The sequence below is a fragment of the Ursus arctos genome, chromosome X (genome assembly GCF_023065955.2).
Source record: "Ursus arctos isolate Adak ecotype North America chromosome X, UrsArc2.0, whole genome shotgun sequence".
Taxonomy (NCBI): Eukaryota; Metazoa; Chordata; class Mammalia; order Carnivora; family Ursidae; genus Ursus; species Ursus arctos.
The window spans coordinates 4,898,233-4,926,232 of NC_079873.1; the positions used below are offsets into that span (position 1 = coordinate 4,898,233).

The 28,000-nt window shown below is 42.0% G+C and overlaps 2 long non-coding RNA genes and 1 pseudogene across 4 annotated transcripts in view; 1 reads left to right on the forward strand and 2 right to left on the reverse strand.

Moving 5' to 3' along the window:
- Positions 1-5,021: 5,021 nt before the first annotated feature.
- On the reverse strand, positions 5,022-9,469 carry LOC130542304 (trifunctional enzyme subunit beta, mitochondrial-like; annotated as a pseudogene).
- Positions 9,470-13,267: 3,798 nt separating this feature from the next.
- Positions 13,268-26,802, reverse strand: LOC130543300 (uncharacterized). 3 transcript variants are annotated; one of them, XR_008958556.1, is made up of 3 exons: positions 26,475-26,802; positions 25,456-25,559; positions 13,268-13,691 (listed from the first exon to the last, which is right to left on the reverse strand). It is a non-coding gene; the product is annotated as an uncharacterized LOC130543300 (long non-coding RNA). The 3 variants fall into 3 exon arrangements; XR_008958553.1 differs by lacking the exon at positions 13,268-13,691 and adding an exon at positions 15,851-22,642; XR_008958552.1 differs by lacking the exon at positions 13,268-13,691 and adding an exon at positions 15,851-22,588 and having other exon boundaries at positions 26,475-26,800.
- Positions 23,975-28,000, forward strand: part of LOC130543307 (uncharacterized) — a 95,491-nt gene continuing 91,465 nt past the window's right edge. Inside the window, exon 1 of the long non-coding RNA XR_008958559.1 lies at positions 23,975-26,900. This is a non-coding gene — a long non-coding RNA (uncharacterized LOC130543307). The remainder of the gene's footprint in view (positions 26,901-28,000) is intronic.

Here is a 28,000-nt window from a genome sequence, read left to right on the forward strand (position 1 = left end):
ATGTAGGGCTCCCTGCTCAGTTGGCAGCCCTCTTCCCCCTCCCCTCCCCTCTCCCCTTCCCTCTCCTCCCCTCTCCCCTGCTCATGTTTCTGTCGCTATCTCTGTGTCTCTCTCTAATAAATAAATATGATTAAAATCATATTACAGGTCTTTGGTCTTGTAATCAAGTCATAAAAAGAATTGATCCACAAAGGATTTGACGTTAGGCTCTTTCGATTGTGCCTATTAAAAATATAGTAAGATAGAAATTTGAAATACTTTTAACTTCATCTCACTGGTGTTTTAAATGGAAATAGGAGTGTATTTAGGAAAGGAGATCAAAGCATAAAAACCTTATAATTTGCCTCTCGAAAATGTGAAATAAGGTGCGAATGACTTACATCTGGGAAGGTGATTTCTCCCCGACTTCACTTTGCCCGGATGTTCTCATTCTTGGTCACATAGTTTGTGATGACGTTCTTTAGACATTCTTGCACACAAAAGAATTTAAGATCCCTATCACAGAATAACTATTATTCTGTGTTTTTGGATCCCTATTTCAGGATGCGTTCATTGCAGAGCCAATTTTAGTAGATCTGCCTATGTAATAATGCAGTTAAATGAGAATTTTGTTGTCTCCTGGAATGATGACAATGTTTGAGAATTTTTCCCCTGGGTGCTTCCACTTGCCTATCTTAATAAATGAGATGTCAGTAATGAGCTATCGGGTTTTGTTAGTACTGTGGGTGACCCTCTTGCTTTCAGACAGTCTTACGGGAGAATTACAATCCAAGAACTTCTCCATGAATAAGCAATAGACAACTGGCAAAGTCATACCACACCTATATCACTTCATCTCCTAGTCTTAGTTGAGTTCAAGTCTAAATTTTTTTCTGCCAATGTTCAGGCATCAGTGGGATCAGAAGGAAAGTAAGGGGGCGTCAGGGAGGAATTTTGCTCTTCAGGTAGGCAGATGAATAGGGTCCTGTATCATCTGTGTTCATTTTTGTGCCACCGCACTTTTCCAGGTGGTCACAACACTAGTTGTAGGCAGGAATTATAATGATGCCAACTCGGTTGTCATAAATGTGGGATGTAGTTAAAAGAAGACTCATTACATTGATAAACTCAAAATTGTTTCCTTTAGTTCATGTTCCCTCATAAGTAACCAAGTCATGAAATACTGTTCCATATAGAATGGAACCACTGATATAGATCGTATGTATATATGACCTGTATGTATATAACATGTGTCCATATAGATCGAGGACATTATATGCATAATAATATACATCATGTTCATATATGTATATATGATATGAATATACACACACACACACACACATATATATATACATCTATATTTGCATGATACTGGATTCTACCTACCCCAGTATTTTAAAGTTCACTTGGCATACTGTTTGTTACACCTATTTTCATTTAGACTTCTATTTCATTTTATTTTGTTTTCTTGTTTCTCTTTCTCTCCCTCTCTCTCTTTCTCCATCTTCAGTAATTCCAGCAAGTTCAGTTAAGATTTGAGAGGGTCAAAGTCCTAAAACTATAGGATAGTTAAATCTAATCATGTAAAAAGATTCTAAGAGACCTGTAGAACTTAGTTTTTACATCGTACTTTTTACATAATATTTTAAATAACGGTGGATTTGGTTATTCGGTCAAGTTCAATGAAGCCAGCTCATTGTTGCATCAGGAATAAAAACAGGTTCACAGGTCCTTTTCACTCCCTGGACTCAGGGATGAGCATCTGAAGCATTCACCTTACGTTGTACCTGCTTGCCTAGCCTAAATGTAGAAGATAGAATAGAAACTTATCCATCCGAACCGAGGGTGTGGAAAATTCACATGCACACTTCTTAAATTGACAGCCGCGTGCTTCCATTAGCAGTTTACATAAATCATATGTACACTCCCTATAAAGTGTGTTACTGTTATGTCTTTGCGTTTGCTTAATTTTGTTCTTTTTTGTTTTTACATAGGCAGTTCATCTTACAGTATGAAAGAAAAGTTCTCATTCTCTGGGAGGCTTGCATTTGCGTGATCTTGACAAAGTAACCGTTCGTGAAATGCTTCAGATTAAATTCAGCCTTTCCATTGATTAGATTGCCAGCGACTTTGCTTATTTTCTGCAGCTCTTCCAAGAGTGGGTTAAGGGGCATCATAAACCATTGAGATCCTGTTTGAACTGGAAGGGCTAACCATGAGCTTGGCGGGAGGTGTGTGTGGTGAAATTGCTATGTTTCTTTGAAATGCGCACATGGCAGGTTGGGCTGTGTTCTTCCCTGGAAACCTTGATGTAAGGAGCTCTGAAACTTGATGCTGGAGGTCCCCCCAACCACTTCCTGTTGTGGCAAGTCAGGAGGTCAGTGTCTCAAAGAAGACCCTGCTCTTTCAAGTGTGATACTGCATCAAATCGCGAGCATTATTTAATAATGACCGAGGCGTGAGCAGTCTGGTGAATGGCTCAAATCTTTTATCAAGAGCCTCAGAAGACATTTTATTGTGGAAAGGTCTAAAGATGCACAGAGGGGATCCATGAAATGTTCCTCTCGTTTGTCTTATATGTGATCATAACATTCTAGACTCTGTTTTGAGGACAAAGGATTTTTAAAAGCCACCGTTTTTATCTAAAAGATCTTTAAAGGCAAGTAAAAAAAAAAAAAAAAGGAAAAAGAAAAATCCTTTCAATCATATATACTATATTTAGCTAATTTGTATTGTCACGTAGGGACTATCATTGCTGGTCTAACTTTTAGAATATTGATGCCAACATTGAAAAAAAAATGAGTATTTGCAGATTGGAAAAAGGCGTTTGTATTTGAGAAATTCACCTCATCTTTTTTTTTTCTCCTTTGCCTTCCCCAACTGCTAATAAAAGTTGAGATAAATATTTAGAATACAGATTTTTTTTTTTCCTGTTGCTACTGTTACCATCTTTCACAGCCATGGTATTTCCAACTATTTTTGAGATTTTTATTACGCCTATGGGGGATATGAAGGAAAACATAACTTAATGCGATTTTGTCTGTATCTTTTCTTGAAAACTTCAACAGGTTGCTCGTCAAAGGGATGCTTCGTTGTGATAACGTTTTACTCTGGTGCTTTATTAGCAGATGATGGCGTGAGGTGTTCATTTCTGTCACAGTCAGGGAAACCATTTCCTTGCTGTGCTCTCAATATAACTTAAATCTTATGATTTCATGTTTTGAACAAACACCTACTTACTGTCTGGCACTCACTCCCCCCCACTGACAGCCCGATGCCTGGCGGCAGTGATGATTAATACGTACAGTGATGGCCAGAGGAGTGTATTAAGTCAAACCTTAACGTGGGATTGGCTACAACCACTTAGAGCGTAGCCACATTTCCCCATACATTTAAAAAATACTAGTAAAAATAAATAATCTCATAGAGCCAGATAGTTGTGTTTTTAATCAGAACCACAGAGCTTCTTCGTATTGCTTTCGGCATGTTCACAGCAAGAATCAGTCCTTTGGGGAAGATGTAGATTTTGACTTATTTACTCAACTCTTCGTGAAAGAAGAGTTAAAATGGAGACTGACCTGCAGATACCTGAGATGGTCGGGAATCCTGCAAAGTCTTTGAGTATTTCTTTTAGGGACATATCTGGGTGAGTTTGCAGCAGACACACATTCTGCACAAACCTATTTTTGTCACGTGGTTGTACTGATGAGGGAAAGGCAACAGAGGCTGATTCTGAAGAGCACAGCACCGTTGCGTGTCATGTTAGGACAGCCGTGGAAGGTGGTGAAGTCAGTCTGCTGCATCAGACACATTGTGGATATTCCCCTTAGCCAAATGGCTGAAGACAACTTCACTCACATCTATTCACTGTCATATTTCTGTCCCGGTCTTTTGCATGTCCGGGTCAGCTTTGCAGCTTTGTATGGAATAACATGGAGAAAAATGTTCTGTGCCCACATAAAGCTTGTGTCTGCACTGAGGGCATGGCTTGGGATGCTGGCTGGGATCTCACCACTTGGTTTCCCTTCCTGAATCCTCCCTGTACCTACAGGGGATTCCTTGTGGCTAACACCAGCCCTCACTTCTTCATAGGGCTGACAAGGCTTGAGGTCCTGTCACTTGATCTTGTGTACTGCCTGTTCTTGGTGCATGTGATCCCCCCTGTATCAGCCAGCCAGGCATCCTCAGAGTCAGTCTCCGTGCTATAAGAGAAGTTTTCGGTACACACAGCTCTGTAGCCAGCCCTGAGCATAGCCAAGCCCTCAGAATAACCCCACCCTCAGCATTCCCCCCCTGTCCCCTCCCCTGCAGTGCATCCTCTCTACTTGGGTTCTGCCTAAAAACCAATATTTGGAGCTATGCGTTCACAAGAATTCACCTGACTGCCTGCCTAGAATTGAGCCCACATGCTAATGTCTCCTTGTACACCTAATTTAGCCAAACATCCTTTGCTCATCTTTAAGCTGATGACCCTAAAGAGAGAACATATCCTTACTCTAATGCATGAGAGCCAACTCTGCAGAGCTGGAAAATGGAGACTTTAAAGGGCTTATGTTTGGCATTTCAGTAAAAGACACCTACTTAGTCCTACACAGATTATTGTCAATAAATCAAGGCTTGAATGTCCTTTGAAACATATGGGAAGCAAACAGTTTTATTTAAAAGGACCTTTTAGGGGCGCCTGGGTGGCTCAGCGGTTAAGCGTCTGCCTTCGGCTCAGGGCGTGATCCCGGCGTTATGGGATCGAGCCCCACGTCAGGCTCCTCTGCTGGGAGCCTGCTTCTTCCTCTCCCACTCCCCCTGCTTGTGTTCCCTCTCTCGCTGGCTGTCTCTGTCTCTGTCAAATAAATAAATAAAATCTTTAAAAAAAAAAAAAAAAAAAAAGGACCTTTTAAGATAAATATGACCAAAATACACAATGTCCAGAATATACACACACCCCCACACACACACATTTTATTAATGTGACATAAACATGTATTATAAAATTAAACAATAAATAATTATTTGGTAATAATGAATAGGAATTAACCTCTAAAGTCACAGAGGTCCAAAATACATGCCTATGAGTAGAGTCTGCATTATTAACAACAAGAAAGCACATGGTATAACAATGTGTATGGAGTGATTAGATTTACAGTTTTCCATGATCCATTTACAGAATGCTTTATTACATGATTCTGCTGAGAAATCCTAGGACAGCATGGCAGGGCATGGAGGGGTGGGCAAGATCACTGCTTGCCATTAATGGGGGGTTGGCCAAAGCCCAGAAGCCAGTCCGTGCCTGGGGCTCCTTTGTTTCCTCCAAAAATCTCTCCCTGCTTTACTGCACCTATGATTCTGGGTCTGGCGCTGTGTGTGACCCACTGAAGGTCTCCACACATCTTCACATGCCTGTTCAATGCAGCCAGAGTACGTACACATGGACACACTACTAAAATGATGTCAACTCGGTAGGTCATCCCCAAAGCTGGCAGGACATCCCAGGTAGCTCCAGATTGTTTGAAAAGTCCCCAGTACAAAGCTCTACCCCAGAGAGAAGGTAGTCAGATCGCTGAGGGGAATCACAAATCCAAATGTAGGGACAAGGTCCAGTTTCCCATTTGGGAGCGGGCTGTGCTTTAACTCATCCAGTTGTCTCAGTGACCTGCTCCATCCACATTGGCTGTTACCTCTTATCTGATCAATCTGCACCAGCATTACGTTGGCCGAAATACTTAGGAGACCAGTCCAGGTTTCCAGTCAAAATGTGCACTCGAATGAGTCTGGGCAGCCACCTCCTGGAAGAGATGGAGGGAGATCCCCAGTGACTCGACAGAGCAGGTTTTGGTCCAAGACCCCCCTCAGCTTTGGGTTCAGACCCCAATTTCAATATTGGCAGTGTGTCTTCCTGCAAAGAAAATTCATGTCTCACTTTCTTTCTCGACAAATTCCGTGTTACTTCAGTATGTTTCTGTGAAGATGAAATATGCCGGAAATGTTTTAAAAAAAATTCACAGCACCTACTCAGTATAAATATTATTTACTCACAAATCCCCATCACAGACTTGGGGAGTTCGCGGAGACCCTCAACTCTCTTTTTCACAGGAAAAAAGTGAAATACAGCATGTAATTTTTTTTCTTTATTACTTTTCAACCTGTTAATATGGTCCTTGTATATCTGAACATTTGCTGTAAGTTTCCAGTGGTATTTAATCTGAGTTATCATTCCATAAGTAAGCTTTTCTAGGCACATTGGTTTGTATGTTATAGAAAAACCTATCTTTAAGTCACAAATAAGAAGGTATAAAATTTGCAAATGTTACAAAGATGATATCAAATCTCAGCTAACCTCTTTCCCAAACTGCAACCACTCATTTAGCCTTTACTGAAAATAGAGACCAAAAACTGTTGCTTAAACGTGTCACTGTGTGAGATTCTGGTCACTAGGAAATCCCTCCAAGACCAGCAACAGTAAGCCATGATTCCTGGAGCGCTCAGAACACTCGCAAGGCTTCATTACAAAGTATTTCACAGAAGGCCACAAACTGTGTTTTCCTGAGAGGAGCTGGGAGATCCAGACTTCATTTAGCACTGCCCGAAGTGAGTGTTCCACGTCACCTTTTCCTCTCTTGGTTTGGATAAGCTTGCGTTAATACCGCATGGCCCTGCCCTCCAGCTGCACAGGCAGCCGCCGATGCTTACTGGCCTCCTTCCTTCCATGATCTCTTGGCAGCCACCTTGACCCACTGGCAGCCATTAACTCCAAATCGGTGTCCCAGGGACAGCCGTCCATCCCAGTTGTTAAGCTTCTCCAAAGGAGGTAATCCAACCTTGATTTTTCTTCCCGGGTAGTTTTGTGCAAACCAATCACAATCCATGGCTTTAAAATTAACCACCAGCTGACTTGAGAAGACTTCATGAGACTCCAAAGCATGAGTATCATTCATTGTTAATATTGCCTTTTCCAAAACTTTGGGATATGTGGGTCCAAGTAAAAGTTGATCTTTTGGATCCCAAGAAACATACACAAAATCCCTCCTGTATGCCTTCGGATGATAACACTCTGCTGGGGCTTTTTCTTTTGTCATAATCAGCATTGCAGATCCATCATCACTCAGGAATGAAGAATTTGCAACTGTCTGTGTGCCATAGGGCTTGATGAATGCAGCTTTGAGTTTGGCCGTCTGCTCCAGAGAGGAAGGAAAAATGCCGCCATCTTTGTGAACTGTATCTTTTCCTGGTACTTTGAAGGGTACGGCATCAGACGGTAGTCCTGTGCCTTCTTGGCCAAGCTGTGTAAGCGCAGGGTATCCTCATCTTGCTCCATTTGGGAAGCAGCAAAGCCAGGGGCCAGTTCATTTGCAGAGTGGCCCATTTTCTCATTGGTGGAGAACTTGGCCACTTTGGGGAGCTCCAACCATAGGAAATTCAATCTGAAGTTAGAGACTAAAGATGCTTGTTGACCCAGAGTCTTGGCGTCATGAAGATCAAGCATCATTTCCTTGAATGATAAATACAGTTATCAGACATTAACTGTCTTGACCACACCACCCTGTCCAGAAGCTATCAAGCCAACTCCTGTAGTCTTGGCTTGGAGGGCAGAGATGCAAACCATGGTGACAGTGTGAGCAGAAGTCTCATCAGAGAAGCCAGTTCCGAAGCGAGCCTCTCCAGCCACATCGCTAGTTTCATTTCCTGTATAACCGGACCAAAGATGATACAGTTGACAGCTTCTTTTGCGACATTGGTCCAATGCCGCAAACCTGTCCGTGCTGTGCTAGCCAAACCATGGGTGGTCTTTCTGTGAAGTGCCTGACTACACAAGCGGAATGTGCCCACCGTCCACCACCACAATACTCCTTATGTTGGATCTGGCTCAGGTTTTCTTTGATTTGGCCTGGGCAGCTGGGCAACTCTTGCTTGGAGGAACAGCACAGAGGGCTTGTAGAAAATCGGAGGGCCCATTGTGATGAACTGGGAAAAATTTTAATGTCCTGGGACTAGACTATAATTTATTTCTTAAGCAGAAAAAAAAGGGGGGGACATTACAGTCTGAATCTGTTTTATATAGACTATTTTAGAAGTATTTAAATATGCTCCTTTGGAGTCTGAGTCTCTGTAATGACCTAACAGTTGAATATTTAGCCATCAGTGCTGATTATTGGTTGATCAATTCAACGATTGGGAATGAAAGTCATTCTGTTCATGATACCCTCTATCCTTGAACTACTCTTTTTTCCCCCCCTTTCTTTGTCTTTCTTTTTATGTTATAATAAGGTGGCAAAATAAAACAGATGCATTGTCACGTGTATAGAATAACCTCGACCTAAGCTTAAAAGTGTATTTATATCAAAAATCTGACCGCTGAACCTCTGTGTTCATAAGTCCATCCTGCAGGGTATGTGTGTGCATGTGCGCACACACACGTATTCACACGCTCATCAGAAGTTGATGGTCCAAAACAAAGTTGATGGTTATTAGCTTATTCATATGTTTTTTACCGTATAGAGAGCTATGAGTTAACAGTTGGAATCAACACTGACGTTTCTCTCATTAATGTCATTTTTTGGAATTTTATAAAACTTCCTGATAATTATTGTTTTCCATTCTTTTGATTTTTTGCTTCTGGAGTTCTGGGTGACAAATATGCTCTCTTTTCATTTGTTTGATTCATTTATCTGGTCGCTGTGCTTCGGTAAAAATGCCAACTGAGGGTTTTTTTTTTTTTCCTTCTGTGAAGAATTTTTGCAGTGCTCCGAAGGAAATAGAGAAAATACAAGATAAGCTACTGCATGAAATAAAATTCATAAAAAGCCCTTCCTGAGTGGTTCTTCAAGAATTCATCCCCTGCAACTTTCTGCAGAGTGCTAAGTTTATCTCTTTGATTCAGTGGTATGAGCCAGCCTCCACTTTCATCCTGCAGACGTAGGGTAGTTTACTTTTCAAGTAGGTCATAAAACACCCTGTTTATAAAGCACTTAGCTCCCCTGAACAATGCAAAGAATAACATGTTAAAACACAGAGAAGCCTTTCCTATGGAATTTGAGATTTAAAAGCATCACAGCACAACGAATCATTCTCAGAAATCCACCTTGCAGGATTCATGGTTTAAATGAAAGAACAATTTCAAGGGCGAGCACTCCAAACTTTGCCCAAAATAGGGAGACTTCTGTTCTCCTGTCCTATTGTATTTGGTAAGAGAACTAAATACAGCGCTGGCTTTTACTATTCTGTGTCACAGTTCTAAAAAGCGAATTATTAACACCAGTTGCTCAGTTAACATGTTTCAACATATATTAGCCTATCATCCATCAGTGAAGTATTTTGATGTTAATTTTGTACCAGTAAACAGCAGGTGTATTATTAGGCATGATTTGGAGTAAGAGCTCCCCAAGGTTTTCTGAAGGTTGCAGATGTTGACGTTGGGGCTGGATGATGCTTTCTCTGGGGCTGTCCTGTGCTCTGCAAGGTACTGAACAGCATCTGTAACCTCAAACTTTTCCATGCATGTAACCTAGCATCCCTTGTCTCTGTTGTGATACCCACAGACGTCTCCAGATACTGGCAATGATCCCCTGGGGAAGCAGATCGCCCTTGTTGAGAAGCAATGCAGTTCTTAACTTCAGGATGTTTAAATCATTGTGCAGCCACATTGAAGAACCAGTGACCTCTTCCTTTGTGGCTCAAGGTCTAGTCCCCAAATTGGGAGCATCACCTGGGAGCTTGTTAAAAATGCAAATGGTCAGACCTACAGAATCAGAATCTGCATTTTCCCCGCATGCCTAGGGTATCTCAATGCTTGTCCTTCTAAGAAAGTTCCTCTCTTCTCTGAGAATTCTCCATAACCCCCAAGGCCTGCTTGTGTCCGCAGTTTGCAGGGAAAGGGGGAGATGTGTGGTTCGAGTGTTGGAAGTTGGGACACACGCCATCGCAAGGTGGAGAATAAATAGAGTTTTCTCTAGAGAGTTTGTTACTGTGAAAGACTGGAGATTGCGTTGGTTCTTGTTGGAAGTCAGTACAGAGAGGAGCTGGAAAAGCAGAGTGCATGAAATGACAGGTGTTGGAGGAGCCTCTCCTGCTCTTGTCCTGCAGATCTTCCTCCTGTCTCTTCCTTCCTTTGCTTCACAGCCCTGCTTTATAGATTTTCCTTTGCCTCCAGCTGTGGTTGAACAGTGTATCAGCAGATTTTGAGTTAGCTTGAGAGGGCTTTGTGCCTCGCAACCATTTCTACCTAGACAAAAAAAAAATGACACTCAGTTTAACTTTAATAAATTTGAAGTGTGTGGATATAAAATAATGGAAATCTATGCCATGAAGTTTATAGTGAAAGTTCTGTAGTCACGCATTGTTGGTTCAAAGTTCTGAATGACCATTCGATAAAGACCTTTAAAATGGCATATAAATGAATACCTTCCTTTACTGTCTATTATTGCTTTTATATATGTGTGTGTGTGTGTGTGTGTGTATATATATGTATGCTTTTATATATATGCAAATACGTATAAGTAATAGATTTGGAAATAACTCACAAGAGTGAAAAGGGGAATTGAACACAACTCCGTGTGAGTGGATAAATGAGTGAGAAATGTTTTTGTAAACTGATAGAACTAACACAGGGCATTTAAAATGATAATCCCTATGTTTATATAAGAACACTCAAAATATTTGCATCAATTAAATGACAAAGACAAAACCCAGATTTTATTCAGGGCAAGATCTCAGCTGTAAAATGTGTGCTTGCATAAGGAGGAAATGCGAATGAAATACCAAGAATACGCTTTATTGTTTAAAAAATGAGATGTGGACAATTTTAGATTTTTGTTTTCATAAAGTGAGACAACAGATGAAAATGTGCCTGTGTGTCTAGCATCCAGGAGACCGTAAATACAGTGTAATTTTACAGAAGGCTTAGGTGGCACACATTTAGGTGTTTTCCTCTTTTAAATTGTTTTCAGTCCACTGTAAAGCGAAATACAATATAATGGTTTCCAGTAAACTCAGGTGCAAGGAACGATTACTTTGTCTATAGAATCAGATGTGTTTAGGGTCCGTGGTGAAGCTGTTGTTTATTTGTGTTTTCATCAGCGGAAGTGTGGATGTGAATAACTTGAGTGCGCCTGCCTTCAGAGCCTTGCTGTAGTTAATGGGACTTTTTGAACTAGGCAGGCTCTCTAAACCTCTACATCTTGATGCATGAAATAGGTATGCCTGTAACACAATGGGCATCAAGATTTTGTTAAAATTACAGGGGACATTTACACACAAAGCTTCGTGTGGTGCCTGGAAAATTATTATCACTTAATGGATACCAGGTGTCATCCCTACTGTTTCTATTTTATGTCACCAGCAAATTCCTGTGTGAGAAGATAATTATATGGTCAGTGTCTCCTTTTCACAGATTTTCGGTTTTGGGAGTTTTATTATGGTACATAAGCATTAATATTTGACTTATATTTATTAATATGTTAGGTGTCATGGCATGCTTAATAAACTTCAGTTTATAAAGATGATTAATGAAAGTGATAGAGGAATCCCCACAGATACTTGAATCAGTGTTGAAAATTTTGGCTTGATTGGACATACACAAAGACAAAATTATTTGTAAAGGAGCCCTAATTGAAAAGTACATCTGCATAACTCAGTTTTCATTAGGTTAGACTGCAAATTGTTTTCTCTCTCTCTCTTTTTTTTTTTTTTTTTTTACTGTTACTACATTTAGATGACCTAACCTACTGGAATTAGTTAAAACTCTAGCAAACCAAATCCTTCACAACTTTGGTCTGGTATTTTTTGTGTTCCCTTAGAAATGTGTTCCTGGGAAGATGGCAGCACCACTCTGGTGTTCCATGTGCACTTCCTGTCATAAAGCATTCAGGTTCCTTAAGGTCAGTGTTCCTCTTCTGTCTCGTAACCCATACCACCTTTAGGCTTGCATCCCAGCACATCTGCTTCACCCCGAAGGACATTGGGGCAGGCGGAACTGAGGAGAATATGGTAGTGTTCCTGCTCCTGCTGTGTGGTGTGTAATAATGTTTCCTTCCACTCTGACCTGGGATCTCTAGTCTTCTGCCAGCATTCATGAAGCTGTGGCAGGTAGCCTGTTGACTTGCAGGTAGGGAATAACTCAAACCCTTCAGTTCTGGATGTGTGCAGGTGTTAGCGTCTTTAAATACTCAGAATGAGATGCTCCTATGGCACTTAGGATTAAACATCCTCAGTGTTTAACAGCGCCACTTGATCCCGATAGTGTCTGGGTTCTCTTTGCAAATATTTTCAAATCCACTCACTCCATGTTGTTTTATACTACTTGCATATTTAAAGGATTTTTTAAATGATTTTTTATTATATTATCTTAGTCACCATACAGTACTTCCCCGGTTTCCGATATAAAGTTCGATGATTCATTAGTTGCGTATAACACCCAGTGCACCATGCAATATGTGCCCTCCTTACTACCCATCACCGGCCTATCCCATTCCCCCGCCCCCCCTCCCCTCTGAAGCCCTCAGTTTGTTTCTCAGAGTCCATAGTCTCTCATGCTTCATTCCCCCTTCTGATTACCCCCCTTTCTTTATCCCTTTCTTCCCCTACCGATCTTCCTAGTTCTTATGTTCCATAGATGAGAGAAATCATATGATATTTGTCTTTCTCTGCTTGACTTATTTCACTTAGCATTATCTCCTCCAATGCCGTCCATGTTGCAGCAAATGTTGAGAACTCGTTCTTTCTGATAGCTGAGTAATATTTCCTTGTATATATGGACCACAACTTCTTAATCCAGTCATCTGTTGCAGGGCATCTCTGCTCCTTCCACGATTTAGCTATTGTGGACAATGTTGCTATGAACATTGGGGTGCATATGGCCCTTCTCTTCACTATGTATCTTTGGGGTAAACACCCAGTAGTGCAATGGCTGGGTCATAGGGTAGCTCAATTTTTAACTTTTTAAGGGACCTCCACACTGTTTTCCAGAGTGGCTGTACCAACTTGCATTCCCACCAACAATGTAGGAGGGATCCCCTTTCTCCACATCCTCTTTGCAAATATTTTCAAATCCACTCACTCCATGTTGTTTTATACTACTTGCATTTGTAAAGGATTTTTTAAAAGATGTTATTTTGAAGTAATCTCTATGCCGACGTGGGGCTCGAACTCACAACCCTGAGATCAGGAGTAATGCTCTACTGACTGAGCCAGCCAGGCACCCCTGTACTACTTCTTTTTAAAATTCTAATCATCCATGATTAGCTGTTTGGCTCAGTAAAAAAAAAAAAAAAAAAAGTGTGTGTGGGGGTTGGGTACATAAATACATACAAATCAATTTTTATATTTCGTTTTTTCCAAAGCCTAAGAATTTTTTTTTTTAATTTTCTTCTCAATAGTAATTAAAACAGTTCTTAATCTTGGCAGTCGTACATTAGCCCAAAGGAGGGGTATATTTAAAAAGTGCCAGTGCTTCCGTAGAAGAAGTTTAACAAAATCTCTTATTAAATCTCCTTATGTAACATTTAACGTGTATCCAAGTTCGAAAAGCATTGGACTGGATTTGCAAAAGGAGATGCCATGCCTCGCCTTTGTGCTTCCTGCACTTTAAGACATATACAGATCACCTGGCAATCTTGTTAGGTTTCAGGATGTCCTCTGGTCAGTCTGGAGTGGGGGCCAGCAATCTGCATTCCTACCAGGTCACACCCAGTTGAAGCCACTGCTCCTGCTCCAAGCTGAAACTTCGAGAAGCAACATCATCGTGATAATTCCTGTCAAAGGAGCTAGAGCAAAACAGTACAGAGCAAAACTTACCTCACCGATCAAATATCTCCCCTATGGAGATGGACAATATGCTCTTTTTTTTTTTTTTATAAGATTTTATTTATTTATTCGACAGAGATAGAGACAGCCAGTGAGAGAGGGAACACAAGCAGAGGGAGTGGGAGAGGAAGAAGCAGGCTCATAGCGGAGGATCCTGATGTGGGGCTCGATCCCATAACGCCGGGATCACGCCCTGAGCCGTAGGCAGACGCTTAACTGCTGTGCCACCCAGGTGCCCCGACAATATGCTCTTAAAGACCTTTTTTGAAGAGAGCAGTGAATGAAAACCAGGGTCTAAGACAAAGAGAAAAATGGCTCTCCCAGGAAGTGAACAAACCGTCACTCTCTCTCTCCAATGCACTGAGTTTTACTATATAAATCCGTGTCTGCTACATAAGACAGCGCACAGAATTAGAAAGCTGTAACCAGCTGAAGGCCCCCTGCCTTGCCTTGGCATTTATGTAGCCGAAAAGGGCCATTCGTCTGGGAAATGGTCTCTCTGTGTGGCGTGATCTTCATTAAGACCATGTTGTCCCTTCCCTCATATTTCTTTAGTGCACCGTCCTGGAGAGACAAACATTGAAGTGAATTGTACCATGACACTCTTACCATGTGGGCCATTTCAGGTGGTCTTAATCTGGTTTTAAAAGCAGAATAATTGAAACACAGGAACAGTGTGAGGTCTAGAAATTCCTTCTCCGTTCATTTTTTCCCTAAACAGTGAGTCAAGTTCCAAAGGCAGTGAAAAGCACAAATGACAGTATAGTGTAGCTAAAATCTTACACAGACACACACACACACACACACACACAAGAAACAGAGATGAATCCACAAGTATAACTGCAGGTATGGGTCTGGCCTGAATTCATGCCCTGAAAACATGGGGTATGTATAAGAAACTAAGTGTATTACCACAGAGATATGCATACTTGTGTCTTCATTGATGGGATGTGACTCAACCTTGGAGGAATATAGCAGTGACAGAGAATGTGTTATTCAAAGATGGATAGACATGCTATCAAATGTTGGTGTCAGAGTGTGTATTCAGAAGGCCTAAAATTTATATAAAGCTGTGAACCTGACCTAGAAAGTGCAATATAACCCTTTAGGATTGAAATAATTGGACAGCTGTCTAACCTGGTATGGTAGGAGCTTTTGCCAATGGTCAATGTCCAGTAAGTGCATATGGAAAATCTTTTCCTTTGCCCTGCCTTGCCCTGCCTTGCCCTGCCCTGCCCTGCCCTGCCCTGCCTTGCCCTGCCCTACCCTGCCCTGCCCTGCATTGCCTTCCCTTGCCTTCCCTTCCCCTCCCTTCCCTTCCCCTCCCTTCCCTTCCCCTCCCTTCCCTTCGCCTCCCTTCCCTTCGCCTCCCTTCCATTCCCCTCCCTTCTCTTTTCTTTCTTTTCTTTCATCTCTGCACCCATCATGGGGCTTGAACTCACAACCCCGAGATGAAAAGTTGCATTCTCTTTCGACTGAGTCAACCCGGTGGCTCTGGAAAATGTTTTCTAAACGAAAACTCACAATTGACCTTCACTATAATAATAAGCAATAGAAGGCTACTTTCTGTGACAGAGCATAAGAGAGTCTTCCTTGCTGTGATTTTGACAGAAGAAATGGAAATGAAATAATAATTATGTTTGAATACATACATATATGACCGTTACATGTATGCATGTTTACAAATATGCAAATACTATATGTGTATATGTATTTAGAATCATATGCACACGTCTTTGTATGCATATATATGTACATTTTTTTCTTTACACGTGTAATTTTTGAATTTTCACAAAACCTTGTGAAACACTTTCTTTATGGAGCTGAGGGAGTGGAGACTCTGAGAGTTTAAATAATTTATAACATGTCAATCACCTAGTAAGTGACAGAGCTGGAAATTAACAGCCTATATATTTTTTAAATATGGGGTAGGGGCGCCTGGGTGGCTCAGTCCGTTAAGCGTCTGCCTTCGTCTCAGGTCATGATCTCAGGGTACGGGGATTGAGTCCCACATAGGCTCCCTGCCCAGTGAGGAGCCAGCTTCTCCCTCTCCCTCTGCCTACCACTCCCCCTGCTTGTGCACTCTATCAAACAAATAATCATAAAAAATATATTAAATAAATTTAACAATGTACTTCCCCTACTTGATTTGACCAAGAATGGGTTCCTACACCTCTGACGGTATATGCTATGAAATCATATACAAAAGGGACCTCTAGTGTAAGAAGAAAGAAAAGGAAAGTAATCGTCTCCCGTGCTTATACCAAACAGACAGTGATGTCCTTAAAGAGGAGTTGCCCCTTGTCCAGGACTGGATTTGGGATCAGGACTCGACTCTAACCCTAGAGACAGAGCTGAGGGTTAGTTGTGACTGTCCGTAGTTTGTCCGTAAGGCAATAGGACGGTAAGCTGTCCCCTGGTCAGACAGTTACTAGGTGGCAGAGCCCCCGCCCTCGCAGCTATCTAGAGGGTCTGTGGGCTGCCGGGTTCCTTCCTCTGCGGTTTGACTTCCATGAGACCTGCACACCCTTTCCTGTAGAGAACACGCCCGTCTCCGTTCCCCGTTGGTCCTGCCCCAGCCGTCGTTTCTTCCCCATCTCCATTCTCCACCCCCAGCTCTGCACACGTATTCAGACCTGTGTTTTTCTGTGGGCAGTGACCCGTTCTCGTTCCCGTTAGTTGCCCTAACGGATTTGCAAGAATGCAGTTGCTTTGGGACCCAAGGAGAATGGGGATCCAGAGCCTCGGTTAATTTCAGAGTGAGATGGCTGGGCTCAGCATCCTCTTTCACGTCTGCCAACACGGTCCTGCTCAGAGGAGTGATCAATAATTAGGAAGATCCGATGCCTGTGGCAGCTTGCAGCCTCTACACTGATGAGATGCTATCCCGTAGACGGTTCATGTCGCCGGCAGCCACAGACCTCGCTGTGCTGCTTTCCGCAACACAGCCTCATAAAGGATCCCTTACTTCCTATCGGGCAACTTTCTGCTTTCGCTTTGTTTTTATCACATTGCAATATTGGGCTTGCTTGGGTAGTGGTCTGTAATTCTGTTAGTGATCCTTCTGTGTGTCTAGACAAAACCTCCTTGCCCAGTGGCTCCTGAACTGAGATATTGCAGCAGGTCAGAAGATAAGACTCCCAGGGGCCTGAAAATGGATAAATAATCAGTTCCGAAGCTTGGTCCTGCATGAAATCCTTTGACCTCGGCAAACCTATACCATAAGCCTCTTTGAGTGTCATCACTGGAAAGGGTTCCTCTGCAGGTGTGAGGAACGGCATGGAGTATCGTGCTACTGCCCCAGGTGGGACATATTGCTATGGTATCGTGTTGTTAAACAGTTGTTAAATAGTAAATAAAGAAGGGAGAAGGCATGAGATGAAATTGGCTCGAAACTCAGGGAGTGTTCTTCCACTGGGTGACGTTGTTTGCTCTCTTGCTAAGTGAAATGTGACAAACTAGGACAATATTTTTGTTTTCATTAATCTGGCTCTCAGATCACTTGGACAATATGTTTCAACAGCAGCGTCTGGCCAAATCAGGCTTCTTCGGTGGGTCATGAGAATTTCTGCTCCTGTCTTAGTGCTTGTGGGCTGCTGTCACAGGTACCGTTGACTTGGTGGCTTATACACAACAGTAATTCCTTTCAGTGTCTTGTAAAAGCATGTTTCCTGGTTCATAGATGACCATCTTTTTCCTGTTTCCTCACATTGCAGAAGGGGTGAGCGAGCTCTCTGGGGTCTAATTAATAACGGCACTAAACCCATTCTGAGGGCTATATCCTCATGACCTAATCGCCTGCCAGTGACCCCACCTCCAAATACATCCCAGTGGGGAAAGGGTTTTGGAGGGTCACTAACATTCAGGCTATACAGTTCTTTTTTTTTAAATTTTAAAAAGATTTTATTTATTCATCTGAGAGAGAAACTGAGACAGTACAAGCAGGGGGCGCAGCAGGCAGAGGGAGAAGCAGGCTCCCTCCTGAGCTGGGAGCCCGACGGGGGGCTCGAAGTATAGCAGTTCTTAAGGCTGGGATGCCTTTGTGGCGCCATCTTGACTGAGGATATGACACAGACATGGGAATTGAACTGGGAAGCCTACCCCTTTTCCCCTGGTAGACTGTAAGCAAGAGTGTGCAGTGATTAGAAACCAGAATACTCATTTCCCTCAACTGTTTTAGGATGGAGGTATAGAAACACTGAGATGGTATGACAATGCACTGGAGTGCTAGATCCTGTCTCCGTGGGGTCTGCTGGGGCCATGACAGAGCTGTCAGAGAACGCCAACTCTCACAATGGCTTGTTGTCTCACTTGGTTACAGACATATCGAAAGACCTGTCTTCGTTGGTGGCGTGGCCTGTGGCTCATGTCAGCCTTTGCGTGACATGTAGGGAATGGAGAATTTTATGCAAGTGTAATGAGGAGATAAGGAGGTTGTGAGAAGGTTAGAGGGTCAACAGAGGCTCGGGAGAGGGAGGGAAGTCCCTCACGTGCAGCTTGGAAACCAGAGACATATGGCACACGTTCCCAACTGGATAGAGTCCCCTGATACATAACCAAGTCCAGGAACCAGAGCGCACAGGTTTCTTGTGCTGCAGAGAAGAGTGAGCGCTCAGGGAACCCATGTGGGGCTAAGTCTTCCTTCTCCTAATCACCATGAGGTCATGGTAGTTTCCCCGTAGACATAGATGTCTTCCTGGTGAGAAGCAAAGCATGGCGCAGTGGGGATATTAAGACTGAGCCTTTACCCAAAATCCCAAGCCATTCAAGAGACTGAATGGAAGAAACTGTCATGCTCTGGTTTGATGGGTTTAAAGTGTGTGGTCATCTCCCTCTCTTAATGAGGTGGGAAAGATTAGACCTACTTTTCGACCAGTCAAGAAGTCATACAGTTTCTTTGCACATCTGAGTATAGGATTCGCACATTTTTCCTGTGGTGTAGAGAGAGGGGGATGTAGGTTTCTAGTCTCATTCTGTGATATCATGCATCTCTGTAAACTGTGAATCAACAAATTGCTTTTTCAATAAAGCCCAGAACGTACCCTTGGCATTTAGGTCATATTCATGGACAGGTTTGAGAAAATTCAAAGTTTAATTATATGCCGTGTTTCCAGGGGCAGAAGAAGGGTGACCCTAAAGTCTCGTACAGGAATAATTCTTTGTCGGCTCGGAAGAGAGTTGGAAGGGCTGCCTTGGCTCCGTTTACTTCGGGCACCTCCCTTCTCTCAGCTGGCTCGGGCACTGCAGCCCCCGTGCGGTCTTTATGACAGAAACACTGCAGTGCAGACAATCAGAGTGAACACTTAGGGTTGTATTATTAAAAACATATTTTTACTGGAGAGTTTACCAAAATGAAATGTCTTGCTCCTATTGGTCTTAGGAGAGATCTGGCTAGTTTACAACATCACATATACAGAACACTGGAAACACAGTAAATTATCTGTGCATGTCAGTGGTGCTCGCACCCAGATATCTTTCCTAGACTGTGTTTTAAAAAATGCATGGCTTCTGTACTAAAATAATCTCTTGAAAGACTTCGGCAACTATTTAGCTTAAGCATACGATGATTTCGGAGCTGTTTTTTATTCCCCTAATGGTTGAATTGCTAAGGGAGTCTGTGCCATCCTCCACATCATGGTTACAAACAGGAGCCCTTTATTTTCCCAGATCCATGCTGGGGAAATCCTCTATTTGACCACATCCCATTTAGAGGGGGCGGGTCATAAGGGCCTTGTGCAATTTTAAGTTTTAATAATTGTAGATGAACAGAGGATTGATGCAGATACCTTAATCCGATTGTTCATTCATCAAAACCCAATTCTTTGGAGGAACTCCGGGTCAAGTTCACAAACTCAATTTACAAAATTGCTCAGCAGCATCTGGGGAGCATTTCACTAACTTAGAAACTTGTCCGTCGGAAACTTGGAAAATTTGGAAGAATGTGTCAGGCATTTGCTCTTAATGGAACATGCTTCTGTGTAGAGAATGAGATTGTTTCAGTCATATGCACTCACGAGCTTTTTTAATCTGAAGGTAACCCAATAAATACAACAGGCGGAACAGCTCACCTCCTAGAATGTTGGGGGATTTCTTGATGGATTCGGTCCAAACATTTTCCCTTCCCAGGGAAACATTACAGTATATTTTCTTATAAAACTTTCTTACAGGTTTCCTTTTCCTGTTCTTCATCTATTAGCAATGAAGTTTATTTTAAATAGGAGAGGGAAAGCCCATGTTTTGTTTTTGTTTTGTTTTTTTTTTAAGATTTTATGTATGTATGTATGTATGTATGTATTTATTTATTTATTTGACAGAGAGAGACCACAAGAGGGGGAGCGGCAGAGGGAGAGGGAGAAAGAGACTCCCCACTGAGCAGGGAGCCCAACATGGGGCTTGATCCCGGGACCCTGGGATCATGACCTGAGCAGAAGGCAGACGCTTAACCGACTGAGCCACTCAGGTGCCTCAAAACGTCCATATCCTTTTTTTTTTTTTTTTTTTTCTGTTTACCACCAATTATCCCATCACCTTTTTTGATGAGTCCCTCGAATGTATCTAAGGCTACCTTAAGGTTTTTCTCGATAAACGTCTAGCATGTGTAATTTCATTGGTCCTATTGATTTTATGATAAACCGTAATTTCAAACAATATTTATTCTATGTCATTTCTAATATCTTTAAATGTAATATGACTTTTACATTGATCTTGTGGTAGCCTAACATGTGGAATTCTCACATCTGTTCAGTAATTGGTCTGTGGATTATTTTAAGTTTTCCACAGAGCAATCATTTCATCCAAAGTCCATGGCATTTGTTTTTCTTTGTAATCCTTATCCTTTTAACTAATGCATGCATTTATTTCATTATATAGCATGTGGCCTTCCGTGCAGAATGCAGTAGGAATGATTTCTGTCTTGCACTTGCTATGAACTATACGTTTGTAGTAGTTTATTAGGTAAGGTGTTCACTTCTTTTCCTATTTCACTGATGGTCAGCATCATGAATGAGTGTTGAATTAAATGTTTAATAAATTTGCTTTAGGGAGACATGACCTTTTCTTTTTTTTTCCTTGAAAAATATCATGTCTGGGCTGCCTGGGTGGCTGAGTCCGTTAAGCACCTTCCTTCCTTTGGCTCAGGTCATGATCCCAGAGTCCTGGGATCGAGCTCCACGTTGGGCACCCTTCTTAGGAGGAGCCTGCTTCTCCCTCTGTCTCTGACCCTATCCCTGCTCATGGTCTTGCTCTCTTTCTTTCTCAAATGAATAATAATAATTTTTTAAAAAATCATTAAAAGGAAATATCATATGTATAGTTTGTAAGCAATAATATGTTAGGTGTGCAATATTGTGAGTTCTTTCCAGTCATTGTGAAGATTAAAAAGTAGCCTGTTTTTACAAAGATTCTGTTGAATAGATACAAAACAATTTGGCAGTTGATCCTTAGGAATTATGATGTAATTCATAATTATCAGGACATATTATTGGTCATTTGTTACTGAATTATGAGATAATAATATTTCCACATTACAGTTCATAATACGGAAATGGATTGGGTTAGTGGTAACATTGAGATCACACCACACATATTAATTGATTTATCTAATATCTTGAATGACATTGATAAATATCGGTAGGTAGAATCACAAAATTTCAAAAACGGCGTGTCTTGCATAAATTTGTTACAGTAGCATGTCGATGCAATGTTCGTAGGAATGACGTGCCTTTCCCGAGAGGCACCTGTCCGTGGGGAGTCCTGGGATACATAAGCTTGACCTTCAAGTCTGTGTTTCAGATGTGGCCTCTGTTTGAGCCTGCTCCCTGCTTTCCAGGTTACCTGGGGCCACTAGCCTGTATGTGTTCTCCGGAATTTCTAGTCCTGCTGTAATGTACTTTGGTGGCTCGTGTGACACAGGTATAATCATCTTCCCGTGGGACGCCCCCAAGGTGACTTTTAGAAAAGACTGTGTACAAATTCAGATCAGATGTGCAGGTTTCACTTCCCAGCGTGTCTGCCGCGTCACGGTGATATGAAGACCTTCTGATGTTCAGGGTGAGGACGTGATCTCCCGAGAGGTTGTCGGTCATTACGTTCTGAAATCCTCTGTACTTCAGTGGTCCCCAGGTCTCACCGGGGCCCCCATTTAAGACATATATTTACTTTTGAAAAAAAAGTCTCTGTGTTTTGTTCAATTCACAAATAGCTGAGTCTTCTCCACAATGACATGACGAATTTGAATGAAGACCCATTTGGGGAACATCATTCTTTATGATAATGAGCAAGAGGACACTCTGGTCATTTATAACAGCCAATTATTTGTTTGAAAGAACTGAGGTCACGTTCTTTCCAATTTGTTCCATCTAGGGATGAGGAATTCAAGTTTACTATTCAGACAGGAGTCCTGTACCCAGACTGGTCATGCCTTTTTGCATCTGGAGAGATGCCTTCATGGTGTATATTTAAGGGAAAAGTGTAGGTGACTGTTCCCTTGGGACAGACAAATGTCCATCTGTTTTGTGCAGAAAGAGGCCATAATATAGGTTCCATGACCTCCTTTTTGTTTGCTGACTCAGGGCCCCTTTTTCACAATAAAATAATGTATTCAAGAGAAGCATTGAGTTGACATGAAATTCTCAGGGATTTCCCAAGGTTCTGATTTTAAATTTTTCCAACGAACCGTAGTGTTGTGAGGCCCTCAGTGTGTCCGTTTAGATCATTACAGTGAAAACCTCAGCTGCTAGTGACAGTGAATGCTGAGCTCTCTTCACTCCTCACTTCCAAGGGCTTTCTGAAGAGTAGATTCTTGGATAATCCTGCACTGAAAGTAGCGATAGTGTGGAGTGTAGACCCTCTTTTTTGGAACATATATTTTCTAGAATAAATTAGATTTGGGGGGCTAAAATGTTACATGCAGGTAATTTCCCTCCGACATTTTCCCAAGGAGAAACAGAAACCGTTGTAGGTTTATGTCCTAAGAGCTCAAAACGTGAAGAAGTGACATTTCCTTTGGTTCAATGGCACCCACCGCTTGGCCATGATCCTAAGGTTTGGGACTATTTTTATGTACACAGTTTCCTTCTAACCAAACACCTATTTCATGAAGCTTACTGGACGTATTTTTTCTAATACTATAGTTTCATAAGAACTGGTGGGAGAAATACACATAAGAAATTACTCTGAGACCTGAGAGGGAAATTGAGACAAAGTTTCTTTTCCTCTTTTATGAGCAGTGTGCCTGGAGCTCAGGGCCAAGTTTGTATATAATTATAGATTCTTGAGCTTATTTTTTTTTAATGTACGTATTCACTCTTACTTTAACTTCTTGGCTTTTGCCTTCTTCGCCAATTCTTAGTGGTTTGGGAGTTCCTTAATCCAAATCATTTATTATTGAGCATTTTCAAATATTCGTATTATAAAATATTAAAGAGATCACTTTATAGTTTTACAGTACAGTAAGATCACTTTACAGTTTTTGAAACTTAATCTAACCTTCATGTATTCAAGAGTGCTAGACCAGACACCAGCAAATGTTTCCTACAGGGGACTAGGAAGAAGATTCTTTGGGGCTTTGGGGACCTGGTGTTCCCCATTGCCACTACTGTTTGTTGTCTGTTGTAAGGCGGGATTAGCCATAGAGAACACTTACAGGCAAGGCCGTGTTCAATAAAATTGATGTATAGACACTAACATTTGCATTTCATGTAATTTTCACATGCCATGAGATAGTATGCTTCTTTTAATTTGTTCCCTGATGATTTAAAAATGCAAACCCCAGTCTTGGCTTGTGGAGTATACAATAACAGGTAGTGGACAGTGAGTCGGTTTCCCAGTGCCATTCTCCATCACACCCGGTACCGAAGTTGGTGAAATGCCCATTGTGGATCACACGTCTAATAATTACCTTGAAAAGGTACCCATTCTGCGTCATACCCAGTATGTAACTGGAAGGGTGCCCATTCTGAGTTATACCCACTACCTCACTAGAAGGGGTGCCCTGACAATCCTGCATCGAGCACTCCCTAGTGTCTCATGCATCTGGACACGTCGACATGGTCCCATGTGTTTAGGTTGATAGGACATTTTTGTTTGTGTCCTTGAGGCAGAGTAGATGGGAGTTATTTATACTATTATACAGGAACATGTTTGCAAAAGAAAAGCCACATATGATATAACACAGGAAGACACTTTATATATATATATAGTATTATATATAACTAAACTGGTTTTCAGTTAACACCAAAGGGCAGCTTTGTGACTTACTAGGATGATGATTTTTTTTTTTTTGTTTCATAAAACAGATCATTTACGTTTACTTAATGGTAGGCTCATTCTGCCTTTTAAAAAGAAATGTATGACCTTTTCATGAATACATTGCTCTTGCATATTTTCCTGGGAATTTTTCAAGAGTCTTGTGATAAAAGTTGATCGCCAGCAGACCCAAGGTGATAAAGTTCCCCACATAGCATCCAGTCTGTCATTGCGAGAAATCTGCTGTCTTCTCCTAGCACGGCCGTGGGATGCTACTCAAATATCTCCAAAGCCTTCCTGATGACAATGTCAACAGAATGTTCTCGTTTCTCATCATGTATGATGGAATACTACAGTCAGGCCCATGACTGAACACGATGGCTATGGATATTGTCACCCCAAGTCCTGACGGGTAAGGCTGGTAGTCATTTTTCAGCTCATTGCCTCTGAACATCAAATTCATGGTTTAAAGATTGCCCACCAGCCCCACTTATCTACTTAATGAGCAGGAATTGATTACCGATTGTATGGTAGACTTTGTGCCTGGCTCTACTGAAACAAATATTTCTGCTGTTTTCTTACACATTAATAATTAACATGGAAATACAGTCTCCATTTATTTGGATTTCATCTTGAAAAAGAATTGGGTGAGCTCCTGCGTCTAGTTTACTGTTAAGCTACAGTTGTGTAAATCAGTAGCCATCTAGACCTTGCCATGTTCAGACACCACAGTTGAATTTAATTGTCGAGGTTTCTGAAACTCTCCAAATGATAGGTTCCACATTGGTTAAACAAAATGCATCTTAAAGTTCTATTTTGCAATACATATCCAAATTGTGAAATATGGTAAGTGCGCACACTTTCAATTAACTTACCACTTAACGTGTGAATATAAGATGAAATAAATCTCAGCTGATTATTTCAATATGTATTTTTCAATGTGACTGTAACTCTGGCATTTAGACCCGGGTAACAGACAATTAAATACCCAAACATGACTACTGCATACATTTAAACGTTAAAATTAACTCACGCAAGATAGCTTCAAACGCTGATTGTGTCATCTGTAAATGACTGTACTCCACCTGCATAAATATTGATGAACTTCTCAAGTTCGGAGTTCCTACTGCTGAATTTTACTACGTTCCTTGTGCGTTTCTAAAATGGAAATTCTTCTCTGGATCTTGGGAAAGCGCCATAATTAAAGTGGCCCAAACAGGTCACATACAATAATGTAGGTGATAAGAAGGAGCAGATGTGTGGATAGAATGATACTCAATGCATTTAGCTCAGTCTGTCTGTTAAATGTGTCTGAAAGTTCTGTCTTTTGACAGAGCCCACAGACATTGCCAGAGACAATTATGTTGTGCGAGGACACTGTCAGCAATCAGAATTAACTTTTGGTTATTTTAAAAATTAAAAGGGCAATATACTTACTACGTATTTCAGAACAGCTCCTAAGAAAGTTTATCCTGAGTGGTGGGTGATTTTGCCAAAAATTGAGGGAGTCCAAGTAGCTTAGACCATTATCAGCATGATACCTGTGCCAGAGCAAACAAGAGGTTATTTTCATAGGCAGCAAGGTATGTGACGAAGGTAGCTTTCCTCTCACTTGACGTTCGAAGCACACGTACGTCTGGGGGCTCTGAAGGGTTTTGTTTGGTTGGTTCGTGCACATGGGATGAAATATTTGATGAAGAGTGCATTTCATGTATAGATGTATTCTGAAGCTGGAGAGCTAACACTCAGGCATTGCCTTAATGTGCTTGTTTGTTTCTTTTGGGTCTAGAGCATGCCAAATGGGTGTCGCCTTCAGTTCTGCATATTTGCGACAGTTTCCGTGTGTTGCCATTTTTCTAGGCAGAGTTACTCAGGGACAAAAAGAGTGTAACAGAACTCTGTTTTTTCTGTGACAACAGGATTCGGGTATTCTTAATACTGTTTTTAAGTGGACGTCCCATGGGTGTCCATTGGTGTATATAGACATGCACAGAGCCCTAAACAGAAAGTACTTCACACTCCTGTCTCTTCCCTTTGCGTCTTGAAGCTGTTCTGCATTTTATTTATTTTTTTTTTTAAGATTTTATTTATTTATTCGACAGAGACAGAGACAGCCAGCAAGAGAGGGAACACAAGCAGGGGGAGTGGGAGAGGAAGAGGCAGGCTCATAGCAGAGGAGCCTGATGTGGGGCTCGATCCCGTAACGCCGGGATCACGCCCTGAGCCGAAGGCAGACGCTTAACCGCCGTGCCACCCAGGCGCCCCTGTTCTGCATTTTAGACAGACTCGAGGATAAATTAAACATTAAAATCTCAGGTTGAATGAATTCAGCGAAATGGACATACGTGATCCCAGCTCTCACCCAGCCATCCAACCCAGACTCCCTGGTAAGAGGCAGTTGGTTGGGACAATAAAGAATGTTACCCATTGAAAGTTATAACAGAAGAAAATCATACCATTTTAAGTAAACTGCTTCACTCTGGGAGAAGGAATGTTGTACCTGACACCCTGTGGATACCAGCTGGAGCCCTGTGTCCAAGAACATGCTGGAAGGAAACCTTTTGATTGTGGAAGTTCTGATGACAATTTTGGAGAAAGTCTTGGCTGGGTTTCCGGGACGGGATATTGACAACACCATACCTCCTCCTGATCTTTGTGAAGCTCCAACTGTACGATGAGACATCAGTGTGGAATTTAACTTGCTGGTATCACCCCGCCCATATTCCCAGTGTCCCCACAGGTCACTTAGTAGACATTCTCTGACCCCAGGAAGGAGCACACTGATAACACAGGGCAGCTACTTTGCCAGTGACCCTCAGCCAGCCAGGGCTGCAGTTGCCATGAAATGTCCCAGGTTTGTGGTGCCTGGGTGGATCAGTTGGGTAAGCATCTGACTCTTAATTTCAACTTAGGTCATGATCTCAGGGTCATGAGATCAAACCCCATGTTGGGCTCTGTGCTGGGCGTGGAGGCTGCTTAAGATTCTTTCCCTCTACCTTTGCCCTACCCCACCCCCTTTCTCGTGTGAGTGTGCTCTATCTTTAAAAAAATGTTTTAAAAAGGTCCTATCTTCTTGTCGCTTTTGTTGGACAACTCTGTGACCTGTTCTACAGTCTGTTGGAGGACTGAGCCCCTGTTCTCCAAAGGGATACTCACTTGTTAACACAGGCTGTATTGACTTTTCTGTCTTCCATGTCTCTCAAATCCATGTCCTCCTGGGGAAGAATGACCTCCCAAACACATGGTGTGTGTCTTAAACCTTGCCTGGGAGGGTGGGTTCGCTTTTGGGGGAGTCCAAATTAAAATGGTGCCTGTGATTGAGAAGCAGGACTCTCATGAGAAGCAGGACCCTCATCTGAACCAGTGAACATACCCACTGAGGGCTAGTACTCCTGTCTAGTAACATTCAAATTAACACCTGGCTGGAAACCGCATTTAAAGGAGTCTCAGGTTGTCGTCCACTACACTGGTGCTTCTACACAATAAGATTCTATTTAAGCTTCTGCAGTATCACTTAACACCCCCCCACACACACACACATCATCCACTGCTTTGCTCCGTCAAACAGTCATGGTGTTATCTACCATTCAGCTGCACGTATCTGTTGGTGAAATAGTAGGTTGCACATTTCTGGTTGAAACATTAATTGTATCATGTTCTGATTCTGTGAACCAAGCAGGTGAGATCAATAATTTTCTATCTGGGCTTCAGTGATCGGACTTTGGACTGCAGTTCCTAAAAGTTGCCTGTGCTTATTTAGTTCATTAAGAAAACCCGCAAATCCTCTGTGATTCTGCCTCCCTGGGCCAGTTCAGCTCTTGGCAGGCTTTGGGGAAAATTGGCCCAACAGCTCTTGGCGTCTGAGGTTCAGTTGCCTGCACCAAGGGAAGGATTTGTTCTAACATTGTTCTAACTCTGAACTGGGGGTTCTAGACAGCCAATGTGTAGGATTTCCCTTGGATCTTTAGCTAAAGTTCTTGAT